Here is a 17,275-nt window from a genome sequence, read left to right as displayed (position 1 = left end):
TAACCCATGGGTGTATACTGAATGGGACTTTTTTAGTATCGACCTGCTCAAAAATGAGTATCTAGCTTCGTTTTCATATCTGATTTTCGATATTTTTGACAACCCCACACTGTACAACTGCAAACATCATTCTACCGTAGTATTTTGAGACGGGCTCAAACACGGACTTGAGATTTAAACCCTTTCTCAGACCAGAGTGACCTCGCTGAAGGAAAAAAAAAAAGAAGGTGCGGAGGCGTAATCTTTTGGAGCTGCATTAGAACAGAGCCTTAGCCAGATCCGGTTCAGACGCAGGTGTAAGACCAGGATTTGCTCAGGTCTTGAGGGGGTCTTACTTGGGTTTACTGTAGTCCTGTTTTGGGGGTCCCATCGGAGGGGCCAGGTGCACTAATCCACTCTGCCCTCCATAAAAAGCCATTACCCAAACCCTCTCCATAAGCACAGCTGCAGCTCCGCCCCAGCATCTGCGACCTGGAGGAAGGATGCTGCAAAGATCCAAACTTATCGCAAGGTCCAGGGATAAAAAGAGCTTAAATTATAATGTTGATTCGCCCTGAGTCCACACCTCCAGAAATTGCAGAAAGTTTTTAATCTTTCAGGAAAGATAAGGCGAGGATTATGCCAGGATTTTAGTTTAGTTTTAGAAAAATGCTGAATGTACGCAGGATTGGTTGGTACAAATAAACAAAATGACTCGCCGGGTCCCAAAAGACAACATGGATTCAAACAGACCAAATTGTTCTTCCTCAAAGATTAGTTTCATGAAAAGTTAAAGAATTTCCCATAGGAGAGATAGAAGTTTTGTTACTTGTTTTGTCCTGATGTAGACTTGGTTTGGTCCTATTCAAGTCTGGGTCTACGTATAGTCCAGGTTTAGTTCTGGTTTAGTCCCTGTATAGTGATATAATGCGCCTCTGCGGTCAAAGCTCTCGACGTGATGAAGAGGACGAGGAGGAGGTTTAAGATTCTGGTCTGGGATGTGTCACCTACTCTTCTCCATCTTCCCTCTATTGACTTTTATTCTTTTTTTAGCCATAAAAATCATGTTAAAGTAGTGTTAAAGTATTAGAATGTACTGCATTTTTCACACAACTACGTCTATTTTACACATCCATCTGTATTTTTTCTTTGACGCATTGAATAAGTGACTGCTAAAATCTCACGGCACCTGCGCTCTGATTCGTCATCTTCGAGGGACAACAGAGACAGATTACAGTAATGACAGTAAAATATTTAAAGAGCCTCATGCCTCTGCTTTGATACGCTGTTTGAATTTACATGAAGCACAATTGGTTGCGGAGTTACGGTAATGGAAAGTCCGCAACCGCGCTCTATCGGCGACAATAGCATCCACCACTATAGGGTTAAAGAGCCATTCAGAAGAGCCGACTCGTTCACAAATGTCACATCTATCTTACATTTATTCTTCTGATGCGCAGTTGCAGCCCTTGAACTTTGACTTACGCTGCTTCAATGAGCTTTGCTAATGATGCTAACACCGTATTTATGTATATTATTAGCTGCATATTGTCAGTCCTCAAGGTGGTAAAGATGTGCTCAGTGTGTTGTGACTGTTTAATGAGTCGGGCCTTTTTTCTGTCTTTTGCCATAGTGTTCCATAGTGTCTCTTTAAATACCAGTGTCAGTATTCCCTGTGTTTTTCCTGGAGGTTTTCCTTGCGTCTGTGAGGTCTGCTCCTGAGCTGTAAGCCGCTGCACTATCTGAGCGTGTTGTGAGTCGCTTACATCCCGACGCCATGACGGGATTAAACCGGATTAGACTTATTTCAAATATCCGTTCCACTGGTCCGTAAACCTGCACCAGAGCTGCATCCCAAACACTGCCCCCTCCCTCCTGTCACTCACAGATAGGAGCAGGCGTCTACGCAGGTAATGTAGGACGGGGTTACTTATTCAATCTTTCATATCGAAGGCTGGGAATTAAAGTGGTGCAACTTTAGCCTGCCGGTACCTGGTTTTCAAACTGCAACAGGAGGAAGTGAATTAAATCTGCTCCGACACCACAGACATCCACATATATGTTCTTTGGGCACATCTTTAGAATAGATTTTTTAGACAGTGAACTGAAGCACAACAGTCTTATAGTATCATATCATTGTTCTTCTGGGTTTGCGATCAATGAAATGTTTTATTTGGATGCAGACAGCGCACAGTGACCTTATTTTGTCACAAAAGGCTGATTCCAATAACATACAAATGCATTATTCTAAAAATGTGTTATTTATAAAAGGAAACAGCAAAAATCTCCACTGTCCTGATGTTCACACACCAGCAGAGGGCGCAAGGACACAATCAGCTGGCACACTGAGGAGGAAAGCAGCGTAAACTAAGCCATGATATAGAAGATGGTTAACTGCAGAGTGAAGGGAGTTTGAGAGGTGGGATGTGCTTTAAAAACACAGAGGAGCACAGTGGATTATTACACAGTGGTGTCAGGTTGATATGAGCAAATTGAGTTCTGGAAAGAAGTCAGCCTTGTACTGAATGAAAACTTTATAGGCTCAAAATATTATTTCAGTCTTGTATGATGCTTAAAAAGCTCATATGTAATGCCGTACTGGGGAACATTCCAGACATCTCCATGGTCACAAGAAGGAATCAATGACGTAGCTCATTCCACGCTGATATGTTCATCTCTCTGAAGTAAGTTCTGCGCTTTCCTGAAATGATTCCAGATCAGATCATTTGTAAAATGCCATGAAGAATATTTCAATCTGACAAAGACTTGAATCTGATTGGCTGAAGAGTCACAACATCAGAACAAAACAAAATTCAAACTTTAGTTATCTCCAGAAAAAAAACAAAAAACCTTTAAAACACATACTGTGCTTTTATTATTCTGCTGAAAATCTTTTTATGCCATTCACAGCAAAGCCATTATCTGCACATCTTTGAAAAGTTGTGTTAAGAGAAAAGAGTTTTTATTAACATTAAACTGAGTGATCTGTAATTGACGGCTCCAGATCTGCTGCAGAGAAGTGGATAAAACAGCGGAAAAAAGGCAGAGACATGTCCTACTGAAATGACTTTACATAAGTACAGATGTGTGTGTTTCATAAGTACAGATGTGTGTGTTTCATAAGTGCAGATGTGTGTGTTTCATAAGTGCAGATGTGTGTGTTTCATAAGTACAGATATGTGTTTGGTAAGTGCACAGATGCATCCTGGGAGTGATTACAGAGGCAGCGGTTCCTTCTTGGCCTCACAGTGGTCCTTAATACTACATGTGCTGCTGGTGATGTTTATGACACTTAAGGCTTTCTGCTCGTGAGAGAGTGAGTGTGTGGGTAGAAGGACGCTGAGGTTATAGCTGTGGAGGAAGACCAAAGAGTTATGGAAGCAGTGAAAGAGTGAAGTTAGATCCACAAAGTTTACTGCACAAAAAAAAAAGAAATAAAAATACATTGTCAGACGCAGCAACATTAGAGGAAGTGGAAAAGGAACTTTAAGTACAGTAAACGTGGGTTTGAAATTTGAAGGACCATCACTGCACCACTGACAGTTAACCAGTGTCACCATAGCAACATTTCACTTGATTTCGATACTAAGGAAGAGATTCAATACTCGATACCGATACCATGATGATGATAATAAGAACACTCTTTCTTTAGACAATAGAATGTAATTTTCCACATTAAATGCTAGTACTTTCTTTTATATTTCCTTGTGGTCTTATATCTGTGTCATCCCTCAGTGGTTCCATAGTGGTCCATAGGCGTATACTAGTCTATGTCGTCTCATACTTGTTCTGAGACACCTCCTGGACGAGCTGCCGAACATCTTTGCTCTAAAACTTGTCCAGTGACAGAGTTTAATTTCCTTTTGCTTTACAAACATAATTGTGCAGATTTCATAAACACGTTTGAACTGTGATCCAAACCACATCATTCTTTCTGGTGCATTTCCTCCTCGAACATTAAGCCCAACAGTTAGGCTTCTCCCTCTTCACCCGGATCTCTAGATTAATGTTTCTATTGTATTAAAATGCCAGTGGCTGCTTACAGCGCTCGCCTTCCTCAGAGCCATTTGTCATAAAACAAAATGCGACAGATTACTGAGAATAAACAGGAGAGGCGCTGGTTTAGTAATAAACGTAAATGTACAGGAAATGGTGCTGTCAAAGTTGGGGTTCGGCCCAAATACGCTTAGCGAGATTAGCATTTATAAGCATCACACAGTTAGCATTTTCTCTGCACACTGATCCCAGCCCATAGGGATTCAATTATTCATTACTGCTGTTTGCCTTAAGAGCAACACTACAAAACCAACACAGAAATATGCAAAACAGGCCAGAATAATACATATGACTCTTTATAAATATATACAATAATGTGGAGCAACGTGAGGTTAATGTATGGAGGGTGAGTAATATAAGTATAGAACCAGGTCTGAGGAAAGAGAAACTCAGGTCTTTGTTGCTTTGTGTAAAGGTCCTATATTAAATACTTTATAGAATTGTGTTTGAAGATGTATTGCACAGATGTTGTTGATGTTGTACAGATGTTGCAGGTTTTTATACAGTTTTTATTGTGTTTTATGACCTGAGTCTGACTGTGCTGTTTTGTCCTGACCCCGGGCTTAGACTGGACGTAGACATGGAGCAGCTTTGGTGACCACAAGTACTCTCTATACTTAAAAGTACCGGGAGGAGCTCAAGCATACTGTGCAGCCTGGAGGTGTTGCTGATGATAGTGTTGGTGGAGGTGCTGGTGGAGGTGCTGCTGGTGGTGGAGGTGCTAGTGGAGATGGTGCAGTGCTCTGGATTAATTCCGTCGGGAGTCTATTTTTACCAAACGCAATAAATAAATAAATAGTTTTCATGTGGACACGTCGCGTCTGAAAAAGTCAAAGACACAACAGCACAGAGAGTCACACTAAAATAAAACCCTCCCACACTGCAGCGGGACCAGGGCATCTGAGCGAGGCGTTAGGCAAATCACTTCACCCACGTGCCCAGTGTGAATGTGGTCAGAGGTGGTGGTTGGAGGCACAGATTGGCAATTCATTTTTATATATTTTTTTTAAACATCAACATTTCACAAACTAGGAAAAAAGCCTGTTTTCTTTTGCATATATCTACACGTACACACATACACACATACAGTCATGAGCAGCTCTGGTCTGTGTTTTGGCTCTGAGCTTAATTAAGACACAGCACCTCCTCAATCAAAATGAATAACGAGACATCAGCCCAATCACAACCAAACCCCACTATATTTAATTACCCCATGAGCCGTGTTCTGTCTATGCTTTAAAAACACGCCTCATTGCCTCGTTTGGAGATTTTTAATTAGATTTTACAGAAACATTCAGATTATTTGAGCCATTGTGAAAATGTGTTTTTTAGCGGAGCACCTGGTTTGGCTCCAGCTCCAGTCGCAGATGTTCAAACCTCTGAAAAAAACATTTACAGATGCCAAGAAAGGACAAAATACAAGAAACATTTAGCAGTGTTTTGTATTTAGAGATGTGATTACGCACCTATGCCCTCCCTGAGTGACTGTGGCACAGTGGTTATCCTGTCTCCTCCCTCTCACCTGGAGATTGAGGGTCAGACTCCTGATCTCTGAGTGGCTTTGCATGTTCTTCCTGTGTGACTGTGGGTTCTTTTCTTTTACCCCCCTATTTATAACTCATCTGTGTTAGTAGTGTCACTTCTGGTATTGTTGATTTAAAGAGAAGGTATTTTATATCTATGGGGTATTAAAGAGGAGGTATTTAACTTCTATGGGGTATTAACTGTTAATAACCCTGCTATATTTCCCATAAACAGTGTATTAACATGTTTTATAAGTTTCACTTTGTTTTTTCTGTTGTTTTTTTATTTTTGTTTTTTTTTCTCTGAGTTCCCCCTTCTTTTGCTCTTTGTGCTAAGTTCCCTTTCAGAGCATTATCACAACTAATGAAACTACTGCACATCACATCAGGTTTGTCAAGTTACTGTGTACAGTTTTGTATATTTATGGAGAATTGTCACGAGGGAGCATGGGTGACGTAGGCTTGTGGGTGGAGCCTTGTACAGTATCAGCAGAGTAATGTGCCATCTGTTTGCACCTAGTCACTTCATGTTACAATATTTTGTGCAAAACCTTTTAAAGTATCATATGACAAAACTTCAAAGTTATTACGAATACAAGTGTGTGTAAGCTAACTCCTTTCTCTATCTCTGCCCTGTATAACGCTGTATGAACACTCAAAGAGTCTTTACAAACAGTAAGAAAACACCTGTGTTAGTAGCAGATCAGCTGTACTACAGACAACCTCTGGGGGCAGCAGCATCAGTTTTATCGATCGCCGTGTCCTCCCCGTGTCCGCGTGCTCCGAGCGTGACATTACATCTGAGCTTTTAAACTGAAGAGCAGAAAACGTCCAAACCCATCACCAAAAGAAGCAGCAGAATGTATCAGCAGGAAGGACACAGTGGCTTCAATCTGTCTGCCATCGATCACAGAAAACAGGCCCTCCACCTCCACCCACGCAGAGGCTACTACACCCAGAGGAGCGCCACCCCCAGGGATGGCTACCTACACCCAGACGAGTTCCACCCATTCACGCAGAGACTACTACACCCACAGCGGCTTCAATCTGTCTGCCATCGATCACATAAAACGCCTCTACCTCCACCCACACAGAGGCCACTACACCCAGAGGAGCGCCACCCAGAGACACACAGAGACTACTACACCCAGAGAAGCAGGGGAATACACAGTGTTTACCCATGATGGTCATGTTTCTTATGCTCTAGTTTAACCAAATCTTGACACAATACGCTGTTAGTCACAAGCCCAGGTAAATTCATGAATAAAACAGAATCTAAGGGATGATTCATGACTTTTACAATAAGAATCACCAAACTCACTCACTCATGTAACTAGCATGTATTTGAAGGTCTACTGCTCGTCTCCATGTTGATGTTTTTGCTCTCTTGGATTTTCCCATGTTTGACATTAAACTGATCTATTTTACATCCATTCAATTACCTGCTGGTGTATTCTTATGATTGGCAGATTTCACTGTTGTTTGATCGTGTCAGTAATTTTAATAATTATATAGTTACAGTGATGTTTTTTTTTTTAAATATTATGATAGAAATGTTTCACACCCTCCCTGTTCTCTCGCTCTCTCTTGGTGCAAACAAACCAAACACTTGAGACAAACACACAGGTGACAGTGTCGTACTTTGAGTAGCTCATTTACACACCACAGTAATCCTCAGACTTCAGACTAAACCTTGTTGTTGTAAATATCTGGGCTGGTCGCCGTGTCAGCCGCTGTGTGTTTAGCCCGGGCTCAGTGGAGCGAGAGGAAGGGGGCGCTCTTTAATCCTCCTCGTGGTTTGTTTATGATCCAAAACCTGCATTTGTTGAGCGTCAGGTTACACTACAGGACCTCACGCTCTCAAAGGACTGGGATTTTATAAAGCAGGAGTCTATATGCAACTGTGTGATCTGGATCAGTGAGAAATGACAATCAAACATGCATTCTTACAGTCAGCGGGATTGCCTCTTCACAGATCTGTCCTGTAACTCTTAGAATAGTGCCACCTGATGATCCACATGGTGACAGACGAGTTTAATTTTGTATTGTGAAATATTCCAAGTAAAACAATTGAGGCTCTGTACCTGATTTTCCCCATGGATTTGAGCAGATTGTGTCCTCACCCAGAACAGATATAGGTATAAGCAGTTCTTGTGATTAAAGTAAGTAAAGTGCTTTTAAACTCATCATAGCGAATAATTAGGATGATCTGAATGCATAAGGTAAATGAGGAATAACTTTCGACCACTGCAAACTGTTTAAAATCTGGTATAGCACCTACGTAGCGTTGACAAGCAGTTGGTGTATTAACAATTTAAAACAAAATATGGCCTTTCTTAAACTAGAAAAAACACTGAAAATGTTGCATATTATATTCAGTTGAAATCATGGTTTGTGTAAAGAAGTGGACTAAGTGAGTGTGACGTCACCCACAGCATTCAGCTTCAGTCAAATGAAACTTATCAAGGGGCCAATTTGGAGTGAAGTTCCAGATTTGAAATTCTGATCACGAGTATCATAGCAACCAAAGAACCAATCCGGAGCGAGGCTGTTGAAGGTATCGCCCTTTTCTGCCCATGCCGCTGGTTTAGCAGAGAGTGGGTGTCAATCAAACCTGTTGCTAACACCAGCGGGAAAGATCTCGGGGACAAAGGCAACTGATTTGTCTATTATTAATGTACATACCTTGATTTACGGACACAATAGTGAAATTATAAAAAAGTAGGATCATGTAGAGCGGGTTAATACGAACATTTTAAGACCAAAATGATGAGTCTGACAGCAGCAGTTACAGAGAGAGGTCACAGTCGATGGTCACAAAGCTGGAGCTTTGCTATATCGATTAATATACACAGTCTATAGTTGTAATTCATGCATATATATATGATCTTTTACCACCAATTAATAAAATAATTAGTTTGTGTTTCCAAAGTTCCTGTTCTTTTTAACAGTTGTGTTTAGTCGCACTGATGCAGAAAATAAACATCATATCATTATGTCTTAATTACCCCACAGCACTTTAGAAAATGTAACCAATTATTAAGTATTAATTGGCTTTAGCACAAAAATGTCAAGCAAAGCCGGTCGTGAAATAAAACTCTTTTGATTATGGGCCCAGAAAATGAGAGTTTATGAAGCTGATGAAATCATTTTGCTTGGCGTGTTTTTGGACTCACCTGGCTGCGGCGCTGGAAAATTAAAATGCAAATGTACAACAGTCATTTCCATTATTTAATTGCTACATTGTTTTTAATAATTCAGGTGAGTCGTTTTGGTCAAATCCATTCTATTCACAATACTGACAATTTGGTTAGGATTAACCCACAAGACCTCGACACAGGGAGAACATGCACCACTCAACACAGTGAGAAAACACACCACTCAACACAGGGTAACACGCACCACAACCGCTCTACCACAGTTACACAGGGAGAACACCTACCACTCAACACAGAGGGAACATGCACAGCTCAATTCAGGGAGAATACACACAGCTCAACATAGGGAGAACACACACCACTCAACACAGGGAGAACGTCCACCACAGCCACTTTGCCACAGTAACACAGTGAGAACACACACCACTCAACACAGGGAGAAATTGCACCACTCTACACAGGAAGAACGTCCACCACAGCCAGTCTGCCACAGTAACACAGTGAGAACACCTACCACTCAACACAGAGAGAACATGCACCACTCAACACAGAGAGAACACACACCACTCAACACAGTGAGAACACGCACCACTCAACACAGGGAGAACACACACCACTCAACACAGGGAGAACACACACCACTCAACACAAGGAGAACACACACCACTCAACACAGGGAGAACACACACCACTCAACACAAGGAGAACACGCAACACTCAACACAGGGAGAACACACAACCCTCAACACAGGGAGCACACACCACTCAACACAAGGAGAACACACACCACTCTACACTGGGGAGAACATGCACCACTCTACACAGAGAGAACACACATCACTCAACACAGGGAGAACACACACCACTCTACACTGGGGAGAACATGCACCACTCTACACAGAGAGAACACACACCACTCAACACAGGGAGAACACACACCACTCAACACAGGGAGAACACACACCACTCTACACAGAGAGAACATGAACACTCCACTCAAAGAGATCAGGAATCAAACCCACAGCCTAAAGGACTAGACAGTATTCAAAGAGTCCAAGGACACAGACGACTGCACCGTTCTATTTCCAGTCTTATATTCAAGTATTAATATAATCTCATCTGAAACCATCTCGTTTAATGACACGGTCGTTCACAGTGATTCACATTTCCTGAGCTCAGTCTTTCTTCCTTTTTCCTTTAAAAGCCAAATAAAACTTTATGCAAATATTCTGAAAACTATGTCACTCAAATAGAGCAGTATTCTGTTTGTATTTTCCCGCGCTCAACTGAAGCACTTGTAGTACTTGTAGTGCTTTTAGTACTTTGCTCGTAAATGTGTCTGGACTTCCTACTGCGACGGCGCTCTCTTTTCCTGCTCTTACATTAAGTCCTCAACACATCGCTTCTGATCGGCCTCCGCCTCCCCCTGAACTAACCACACCAAAAGAGCTCTGAAGTGGAGGAGGGAGAGAGGGAGAGGGAGATAGAGAAAGAGATGGAAAGAGAAAGAGAGAGGAGGACAGCGAGAGAGAGACTTAGTGCTGGTGTCTCTTTGAAGCCTCAGATGTTTACTCCATGTTCAGTATCAAACAGACTGGGATCAAATATGAAGGAGATGATCATCTAAATATCAGCACCGCACTGACCACAGTACTCAAGATCTGAGTACAAAGTATTTATATTTACTCAGTTACATACTTCAATGTACTGTAAACTTCTGAGTGTAACATGGAGCACTCCTAAGGTCCACTCATCTCCTCTTTGACCCTCCTCTAGGTCTTCTGTTTACTGCAACTGTGGACTCAGCTTCCTCATATCCAAATATTCATCACCTCCTCTGCATCACATATTCATCTCCTCCTGCTCTGCATCATATATTCACCTCCTCCTCTGTACCATATATTCACCTCCTTTTCTGGGTCATACATTCACCTCTTCCTCTGCGCCATTTATTCACCTCTTCCTGCTCTGCATCATATATTCACCCCTCCTCTGCATCATATATTCACCTCCTCCTCTGCATCATATATTCACCACTCCTCTGCATCATATACCCACCTCCTCCTCTGCATCATATACCCACCTCCTCCTCTGCATCATATATTCACCTCCTCCTCTGCATCATATATCCACCTCTTCCTCTGCATCATATATTCACCCCTCCTCTGTATCATATATTCACCTCCTCCTCTTTATCATATATTCACCTCCTCCTCTGCATCATATATCCACCTCTTCCTCTGCCATATTCACTGTTCCTCCCCTGTATCATATATTTCCCTTATTCTGTACTTCAGAGGTTTCTTCAGTCTAGCATTTTTATTTTTTTTCTTCATAAGCGTTAGAGAAAGTCAGATGAATTCTTGTGATATTTGTTTGCCTTATGGTTCAGAGACTGGACCAATCAGAGAGCAGCGTTGTGGTCTGAGTGAAAGCCATAGAAGAAGCACCTAAACAAACCAAAACAAACATGGCGATCAATACAAATGTACGAACTTCATTCTGTTTTATCAGACGATGCCGACAAGGAAGAGCTTCGGGCATTTGAGGAGGGAAAGATGTTTGTGTTTATTTCTTAACTGGATTTGAAAAAAAAGAAAATTGTGACACTTCGACCAATCAGATTCAAGTATTCACTGTGACATTCTGCCTTTTTCAGATCGATTTCAGTAGATGTCACTTCAGAGGGATGAATGTGTCAGTCTGGGAAAAGGCAGGTTACGAGCTCAGTCCAAACAAAACTCAAGCGACAGAAAATGTGTTCATTTAGTTCAAACCTCAGATGGTGAAACTGTCTGGTGTTATGTGGTATTTTTATGTCTCACACAAGGGTCCAGTGTCACAGAGTCTGAACATGAAGCACGACACTGAAGCCATTTTCCTCCATTAGAACAGTTTAAGTGCGATCACACAGCCTGGCTGCGTTTCTTCTTTTCACTCCATTTCGCGTGAGTTATGATTTTACCATTACAACTCCCCTCTGTAGTATTCAGTTCATAACACCGGCTTGACGTCGGCCATTTTATGAATGCTTTTTCATTTCGCGTCATTAGTAATTCAGCTCGAGTCCGCCTTAAATCACAATTACAAAAGCAGCTACACGAGTGAGATGGATCCAGTTTAATACCAATTAGTGGCACTGCCGGTTTAAGGCGGCGCTGACGGAGAGCCTTTTATGGGAGTGTTCAGGCACCAAAGAAAGTTTAACTGTCAGTAATTAGCAAAGTTCTGGAGAACACCATGAGACAAGATGGAAAGTCTTATCGGCTGGTAAGAGATCAAAGTCTGCAATGAAACACATGAGAACAGGTCTCACTGAATACACGCCGTATTAAAGAGGTTATAAAGTTCATGAGCTCATGGCAGAATTCTGCGGCCCCTCAGGTTAAAGAGGAGATGCCACTGATGACAGTAGAGATATACAGTATAATCCATGTTCCTACATGAACAAACACAACAAGTAAATAACATCAGATTAATGCAGAGAATTAACCTGAGAAGATAACTCCCCCAAAGAGAAGAAACACAAACAGACTCACTCAGATCATGGACCAGTGAGACTGTGGAGAGTGTGCGGAGACTGTGCGGAGAGTGTGCGGAGAGTGTGCGGAGAGTGTGCGGAGAGTGTGCGGAGAGTGTGCGGAGAGTGTGCGGAGAGTGTGCGGAGAGTGTGCGGAGAGTGTGCGGAGAGTGTGTGGAGACTGAGTGGAGACTGTGTGGAGACACTGTGGAGACTGTGTGGAGAGTGTGCGGAGAGTGTGCGGAGAGTGTGTGGAGACTGAGTGGAGACTGTGTGGAGACACTGTGGAGACTGTGTGGAGAGTGTGCGGAGACTGTGTGGAGACACTGTGGAGACTGTGTGGAGACTGTGTGGAGAGTGTGCGGAGACTGTGTGGAGACACTGTGGAGACTGTGTGGAGACTGTGTGGAGAGTGTGCGGAGACTGTGGAGACAGAGTGGAGACTGAGTGGAGACTGAGTGGAGACTGTGTGGTTGCTCTGAGAGCTGCGCCCGATGCTCAGACTCAGCTCTTGTGGGCGTGTCCGCACACTTGATCTGAGCTTGGAATCAAACTTATGCAACACTGCATTTTCCCATTTCCACTAGGGGAATTTGCAACACACTTTTACATCTTGATCTCCATAGCGATAAGCACTCGGTTACACGGTGACACAGTGGTTTGTGCTTTCTCCTCACAGCAAAAAGGTGCTGGGTTTGATTCTGGGATGGCGCGGGGCTTTTCTGTGTGGAGTTTGCATGTTCTCCCTGTGACACTAAAACATGTACAGCACTGGGGCCAGGACTAACCTGAAAAAGAGACTCTTAACGTCAACAGGACCGTCCTGGTCAAACACAGGTCAATAATAAAACAGCAAATGCAGGCTAGGTAAATACATTTAATGCCACACTGTGGGACATTCCAGGCAAAGGAATAACATCTCCAGAGCAACACTCTTATTTTTTTGAGAACATAGGCTATTTGAAATATCAAGCCTCAGTGTGTTTCACTCCCAAGCTAGAAAAACAAAGAAACAAAACAAAACCACCATCTTTCTCAAACTCCTCAAGGCTCCACCAGGAGAGCCACAACTTAAATGCTCCAGCATCAAAGTCTGAAAGTTGAAAATGGGCCAAATGAACATTTAAAAGGGCCCGAAATGAGCACGTCACCTCTGAAAAAGTCATATTTTGAAAGCAGTGAGCGTGAAGTCCATTTGTGCTCTGTGTTAGAGGCATTAGGCAAGCGCCGTATAGAGCCAAACGCATTACCACTAAAACCTATTACGGTCCGGAGAGCTGAAAATAACCCAGACCGCTCGCATTGTTACTCCAGACCGCACGCCATCTGAGGCCCAGTGCCCACAACAATCGCACTGTTAACAGGGATCTAGGAATCAAAGTTCAAGTTGTGGAAAGATCGTCTGAGTGATAGATTTTGAGCCAGATGCCATTCGAGTTACAACCAGAAGCATTACAGTGTCTGCTAATTTGACTGAATTTAAAGCATCAGGTTTTCATGTTTGTCTTATAATGTGGTGAATAATGACTCATTGTTTTATATCGGTGAAGTGGCAGTTTATGGAAAAGAAAAGTACAAAAACAAAGGAAGTACTCCGAGTTCTAAACAAAATCCCTCTGTCCTCCACACTGAAAACTCCAGGAGCCATTTTGTGTCATTTTGAAATAGAGCAGTACTAAAACGAGTACTCTGACCTGGAATTTAAAGTCCTATGTACTTTAAATTCTTTGTCAAATTTTTCATGAGCTGTTCAGAGCTCTCACTAACGCACAGGTTAACAGTTCAATCTCACAACATGCATTTCGGTCAGTGGATCTGAACGCTCAACCAGTGATGTTTATGTTGAGAGTGGGATTCGAAGGCTTCATTATTATTTTGACACGTATGACACATTTATGTATTGAATTTTTCCTGTTTATATTCTAAATGTCTTTGTCAGTGAGTTATATGAAATGTATGATCACATTCAGTCATCTCTATTTGATAAACCACAAAATACTTTCTAACTTGTATTAAAAACTGTAAGAATCTGCCATCCCTTTGGGCTTTGCCTCGTCCAATCGGAGCTAATTCAAACTCATCCAGACAAAGAAATATTAGAAAAATGCCACAGCAGTAAACAGTGTAAACAGTTTGAATTCGATCTCACGCTTAGAGCCGGAGGAGTTTAGCACCGAGATTACATTAGAGTGTGGCTCCTTTAAAAACACCAGGCCTGAATATGTGTATGTGTGCGTGTGTGTGTGTGTGCTCGTTTGTGTGTGCGTGTGTGTCGCGGTGCAGAGCCAGAGCCCAGCGACACAGAGGAGCTGTTAGACGGCACTTTTCAAATCCAAATATAAGCTCCACAAATTGGTCCTGGTTCCTCTAGAGGGCGCTCTTATGTGCTGCTGTTTGCATTTCAAATTTGGAGGTTTGAATTTGATTTTTTTATATTTTAGAGTCAGAAAATCATCTGAAGCCAACTCTCTACTGTGTCTACTGCTCCACTGCACCCTCTCCTCTGCATCCTCTACTCCTTCTGACCCTCTCCTCTGCATCCTCTGCTCCTTCTGACCCTCTCCTCTGCATCCTCTGCTTCTTCTGACCCTCTCAGTCCCCTCTAAATGGTTAAACTAAGTCAGTACTAAAGTTTTGTCCTGGTCTAGACCTGGTTTGTTCCTGTTCTAGTCCTGGTTTAGTCCTGGTTTAGTTATGGGTTTATTCCTGGTTTAGTCTCCGTATGAACAAACCCTAAGTCTAAATTAGAGCAAAAAACCTACAAGTACAAAAGGTCTACATACAAAGAGGACGATCTCAAAGGGGAGAATAGTGTGGATTAAATTAGCTCTAAACTCAGCAAATATTTGAATTTAAGAGGAGGTCATCCTAACGGCCTTATTATATTTATGCTGTACGAGCCTGATGAGCGTCTCACGAGGATCAGGTCATTACTCATTCTCTTCACAGCAGCAGGTCTCTGGTTTAGACTGAAGCCAGTGACGCTGTCAAAGTGTTGATTGTGATGATGTAGTCTATTAGTTTTTATAAAAGGGTTTTATTGCATTTGTCTGTGAACAAAAGTCACAAACGGGACCTTCTCCAGTGATAAAGAGCAAAATAAAACTATGAATAACAGGTGTGAGACAGAACAAGACTTTGACTTATTTAAATATCATGATGGTTTGAATCACACTGGGAGATTTATATTAAAAAATTAGGGACAATTTACAAAAGAAACCAATTTTTTCAGTTAATGATCCAAACTCTGTATTAGTAAAATTAGTAATGTAATCGGTTATAGGCCCTGTAAAGTGACAGGAAGTAGTGACTGAAATGTATTGCCAAAGGACAAAATGGCAGCATGCACTGACTGAAATTAGGATGGAACCGCTGACCCTCAAATTCTCCAACAACAGAAACAATGCCTCCTCCAGAACTGTAAAGTCAAATTACTATGACATAGAAACAGCTGTCTTTATAGCATATAGCTAACGCACGCTACAAGCTTATTTAAATCTGGAAGAACAAGCTAAAGCAACAAGCTAACATTGTGTAACATCTGGAATCTGACATTTGGCTGTCGTCTGGTGATGATGGAACACTTCACGTTTCTCATCGATATTCTTCTTCTGCAGTCTCAGTAAAACAAGACGAGCATGCAAGATTTACATGGAGACGTTAAGATGCAAAGCCCTGGAGTAAACCAAATGAAGAAAGATACTTAGCAGAAGAGGAGGGACTTCTTTATGTTTTAAGCTAAAATGCCATAACAAGTCGTCTATAGAAGTTTGAGAAATACTTTGTTAAAGATTTATATTTTAATCTCCTGAATACACGAGGCCCGTGTCTGCTCCATCTGACTCTATCACTAAAGCGGTTCTTTGCCACCAACAACAAACTATGTTTCTTTCTGGATGGAGTCAGTCATCAAAAGATAAAAAAACTGCATCTCTTTCGTGAAGTATTACGACAGTGTTACTTCAAAATAATATTAATGAAATAGAACTGAAGTAAAAGTGCAAAGTAGTGGTCCATGAAATGACCCGAGTGAAGAGTAAAAAGTATTTGAAGTCCATGTAATTGGAAGAACAAAACTCAAAATAACCCTAAAACTCTGGTGTTTTCAAAAGACAGGCCAAAAAAATCTGAAACACAAATGTTAAGATCTTTAATAATGTAAAAAGAAAAAAAGTACAATTTCTCTAAAAAGTTAATCTGAGAACCACCTCTGTCACACAATGTGTGTGATGTGTGTTTGTGTGTGTGTGTATGTGTGTATGTATGTATGTATGTATGCACGTGTGACTGTATGTGGTGTGTATGTGAGGTGAGTTTCTAATTAAACGTTCTTTCACGGTGTTGTTTACGCATGTTTCAGATGGCTTCTGACTCCTTCCTCAGGGTCACATGATGTTACTGTGATGTGTCTTGCGGCTTGATAACAGAATAGTAACACCTGCAGTCTGACTTCACCAAGACAGCATCCCAGGTCCTTGAAAGTTGGTGTACATCCCATGTCTTTGAAAGTTAGTGAGCCTTGTTTCCAGATCTCAACAGCCTGGTTAATCCATTGTTTTACAGACAGAATTAAAAACCAAACCCTCCCCCTTGAATTGCCACCTTATCATGGTGAGGGAGTTTGCATCCTCGAACGATTCTAGGAGCTATGTTGCCCAGAGGATTATGCCCCTGGTAGGGGGCATGATGTGACGGTCCTAGGAGATGAGTCAGACCAAGTTCATAATATCCCTATGAATAGTTATACGAGGAGTAGGAGCTCTTTGGCACTGGTTCTGTTGATTGTTTTTATGGAGAATTTCTAGGTGCAGTCAGGGCCAGAAGGTTTGAGGACCACAGGATCTCATCTCTGCTGGTTGCAGATGATGTTGTCATGATGGCTTCATCGAACCAGGACCTCCAACGTGCACTGGGGTGGCTTGAGCCAAGTGTGATGCAGCTGAGATGAAAATCACCTCCTTCAAATCCGAGGCCATGATTCTCAACCAGAAAAATTTGGCTTGTCCTTTCCAGGTGGAAAGCCCTCGCCTCAAGTGGAG

Source organism: Periophthalmus magnuspinnatus, chromosome 14, assembly GCF_009829125.3.
Source record: "Periophthalmus magnuspinnatus isolate fPerMag1 chromosome 14, fPerMag1.2.pri, whole genome shotgun sequence".
NCBI lineage: Eukaryota > Metazoa > Chordata > Actinopteri > Gobiiformes > Gobiidae > Periophthalmus > Periophthalmus magnuspinnatus.
Note: the sequence above shows the minus strand (reverse complement) of the source record.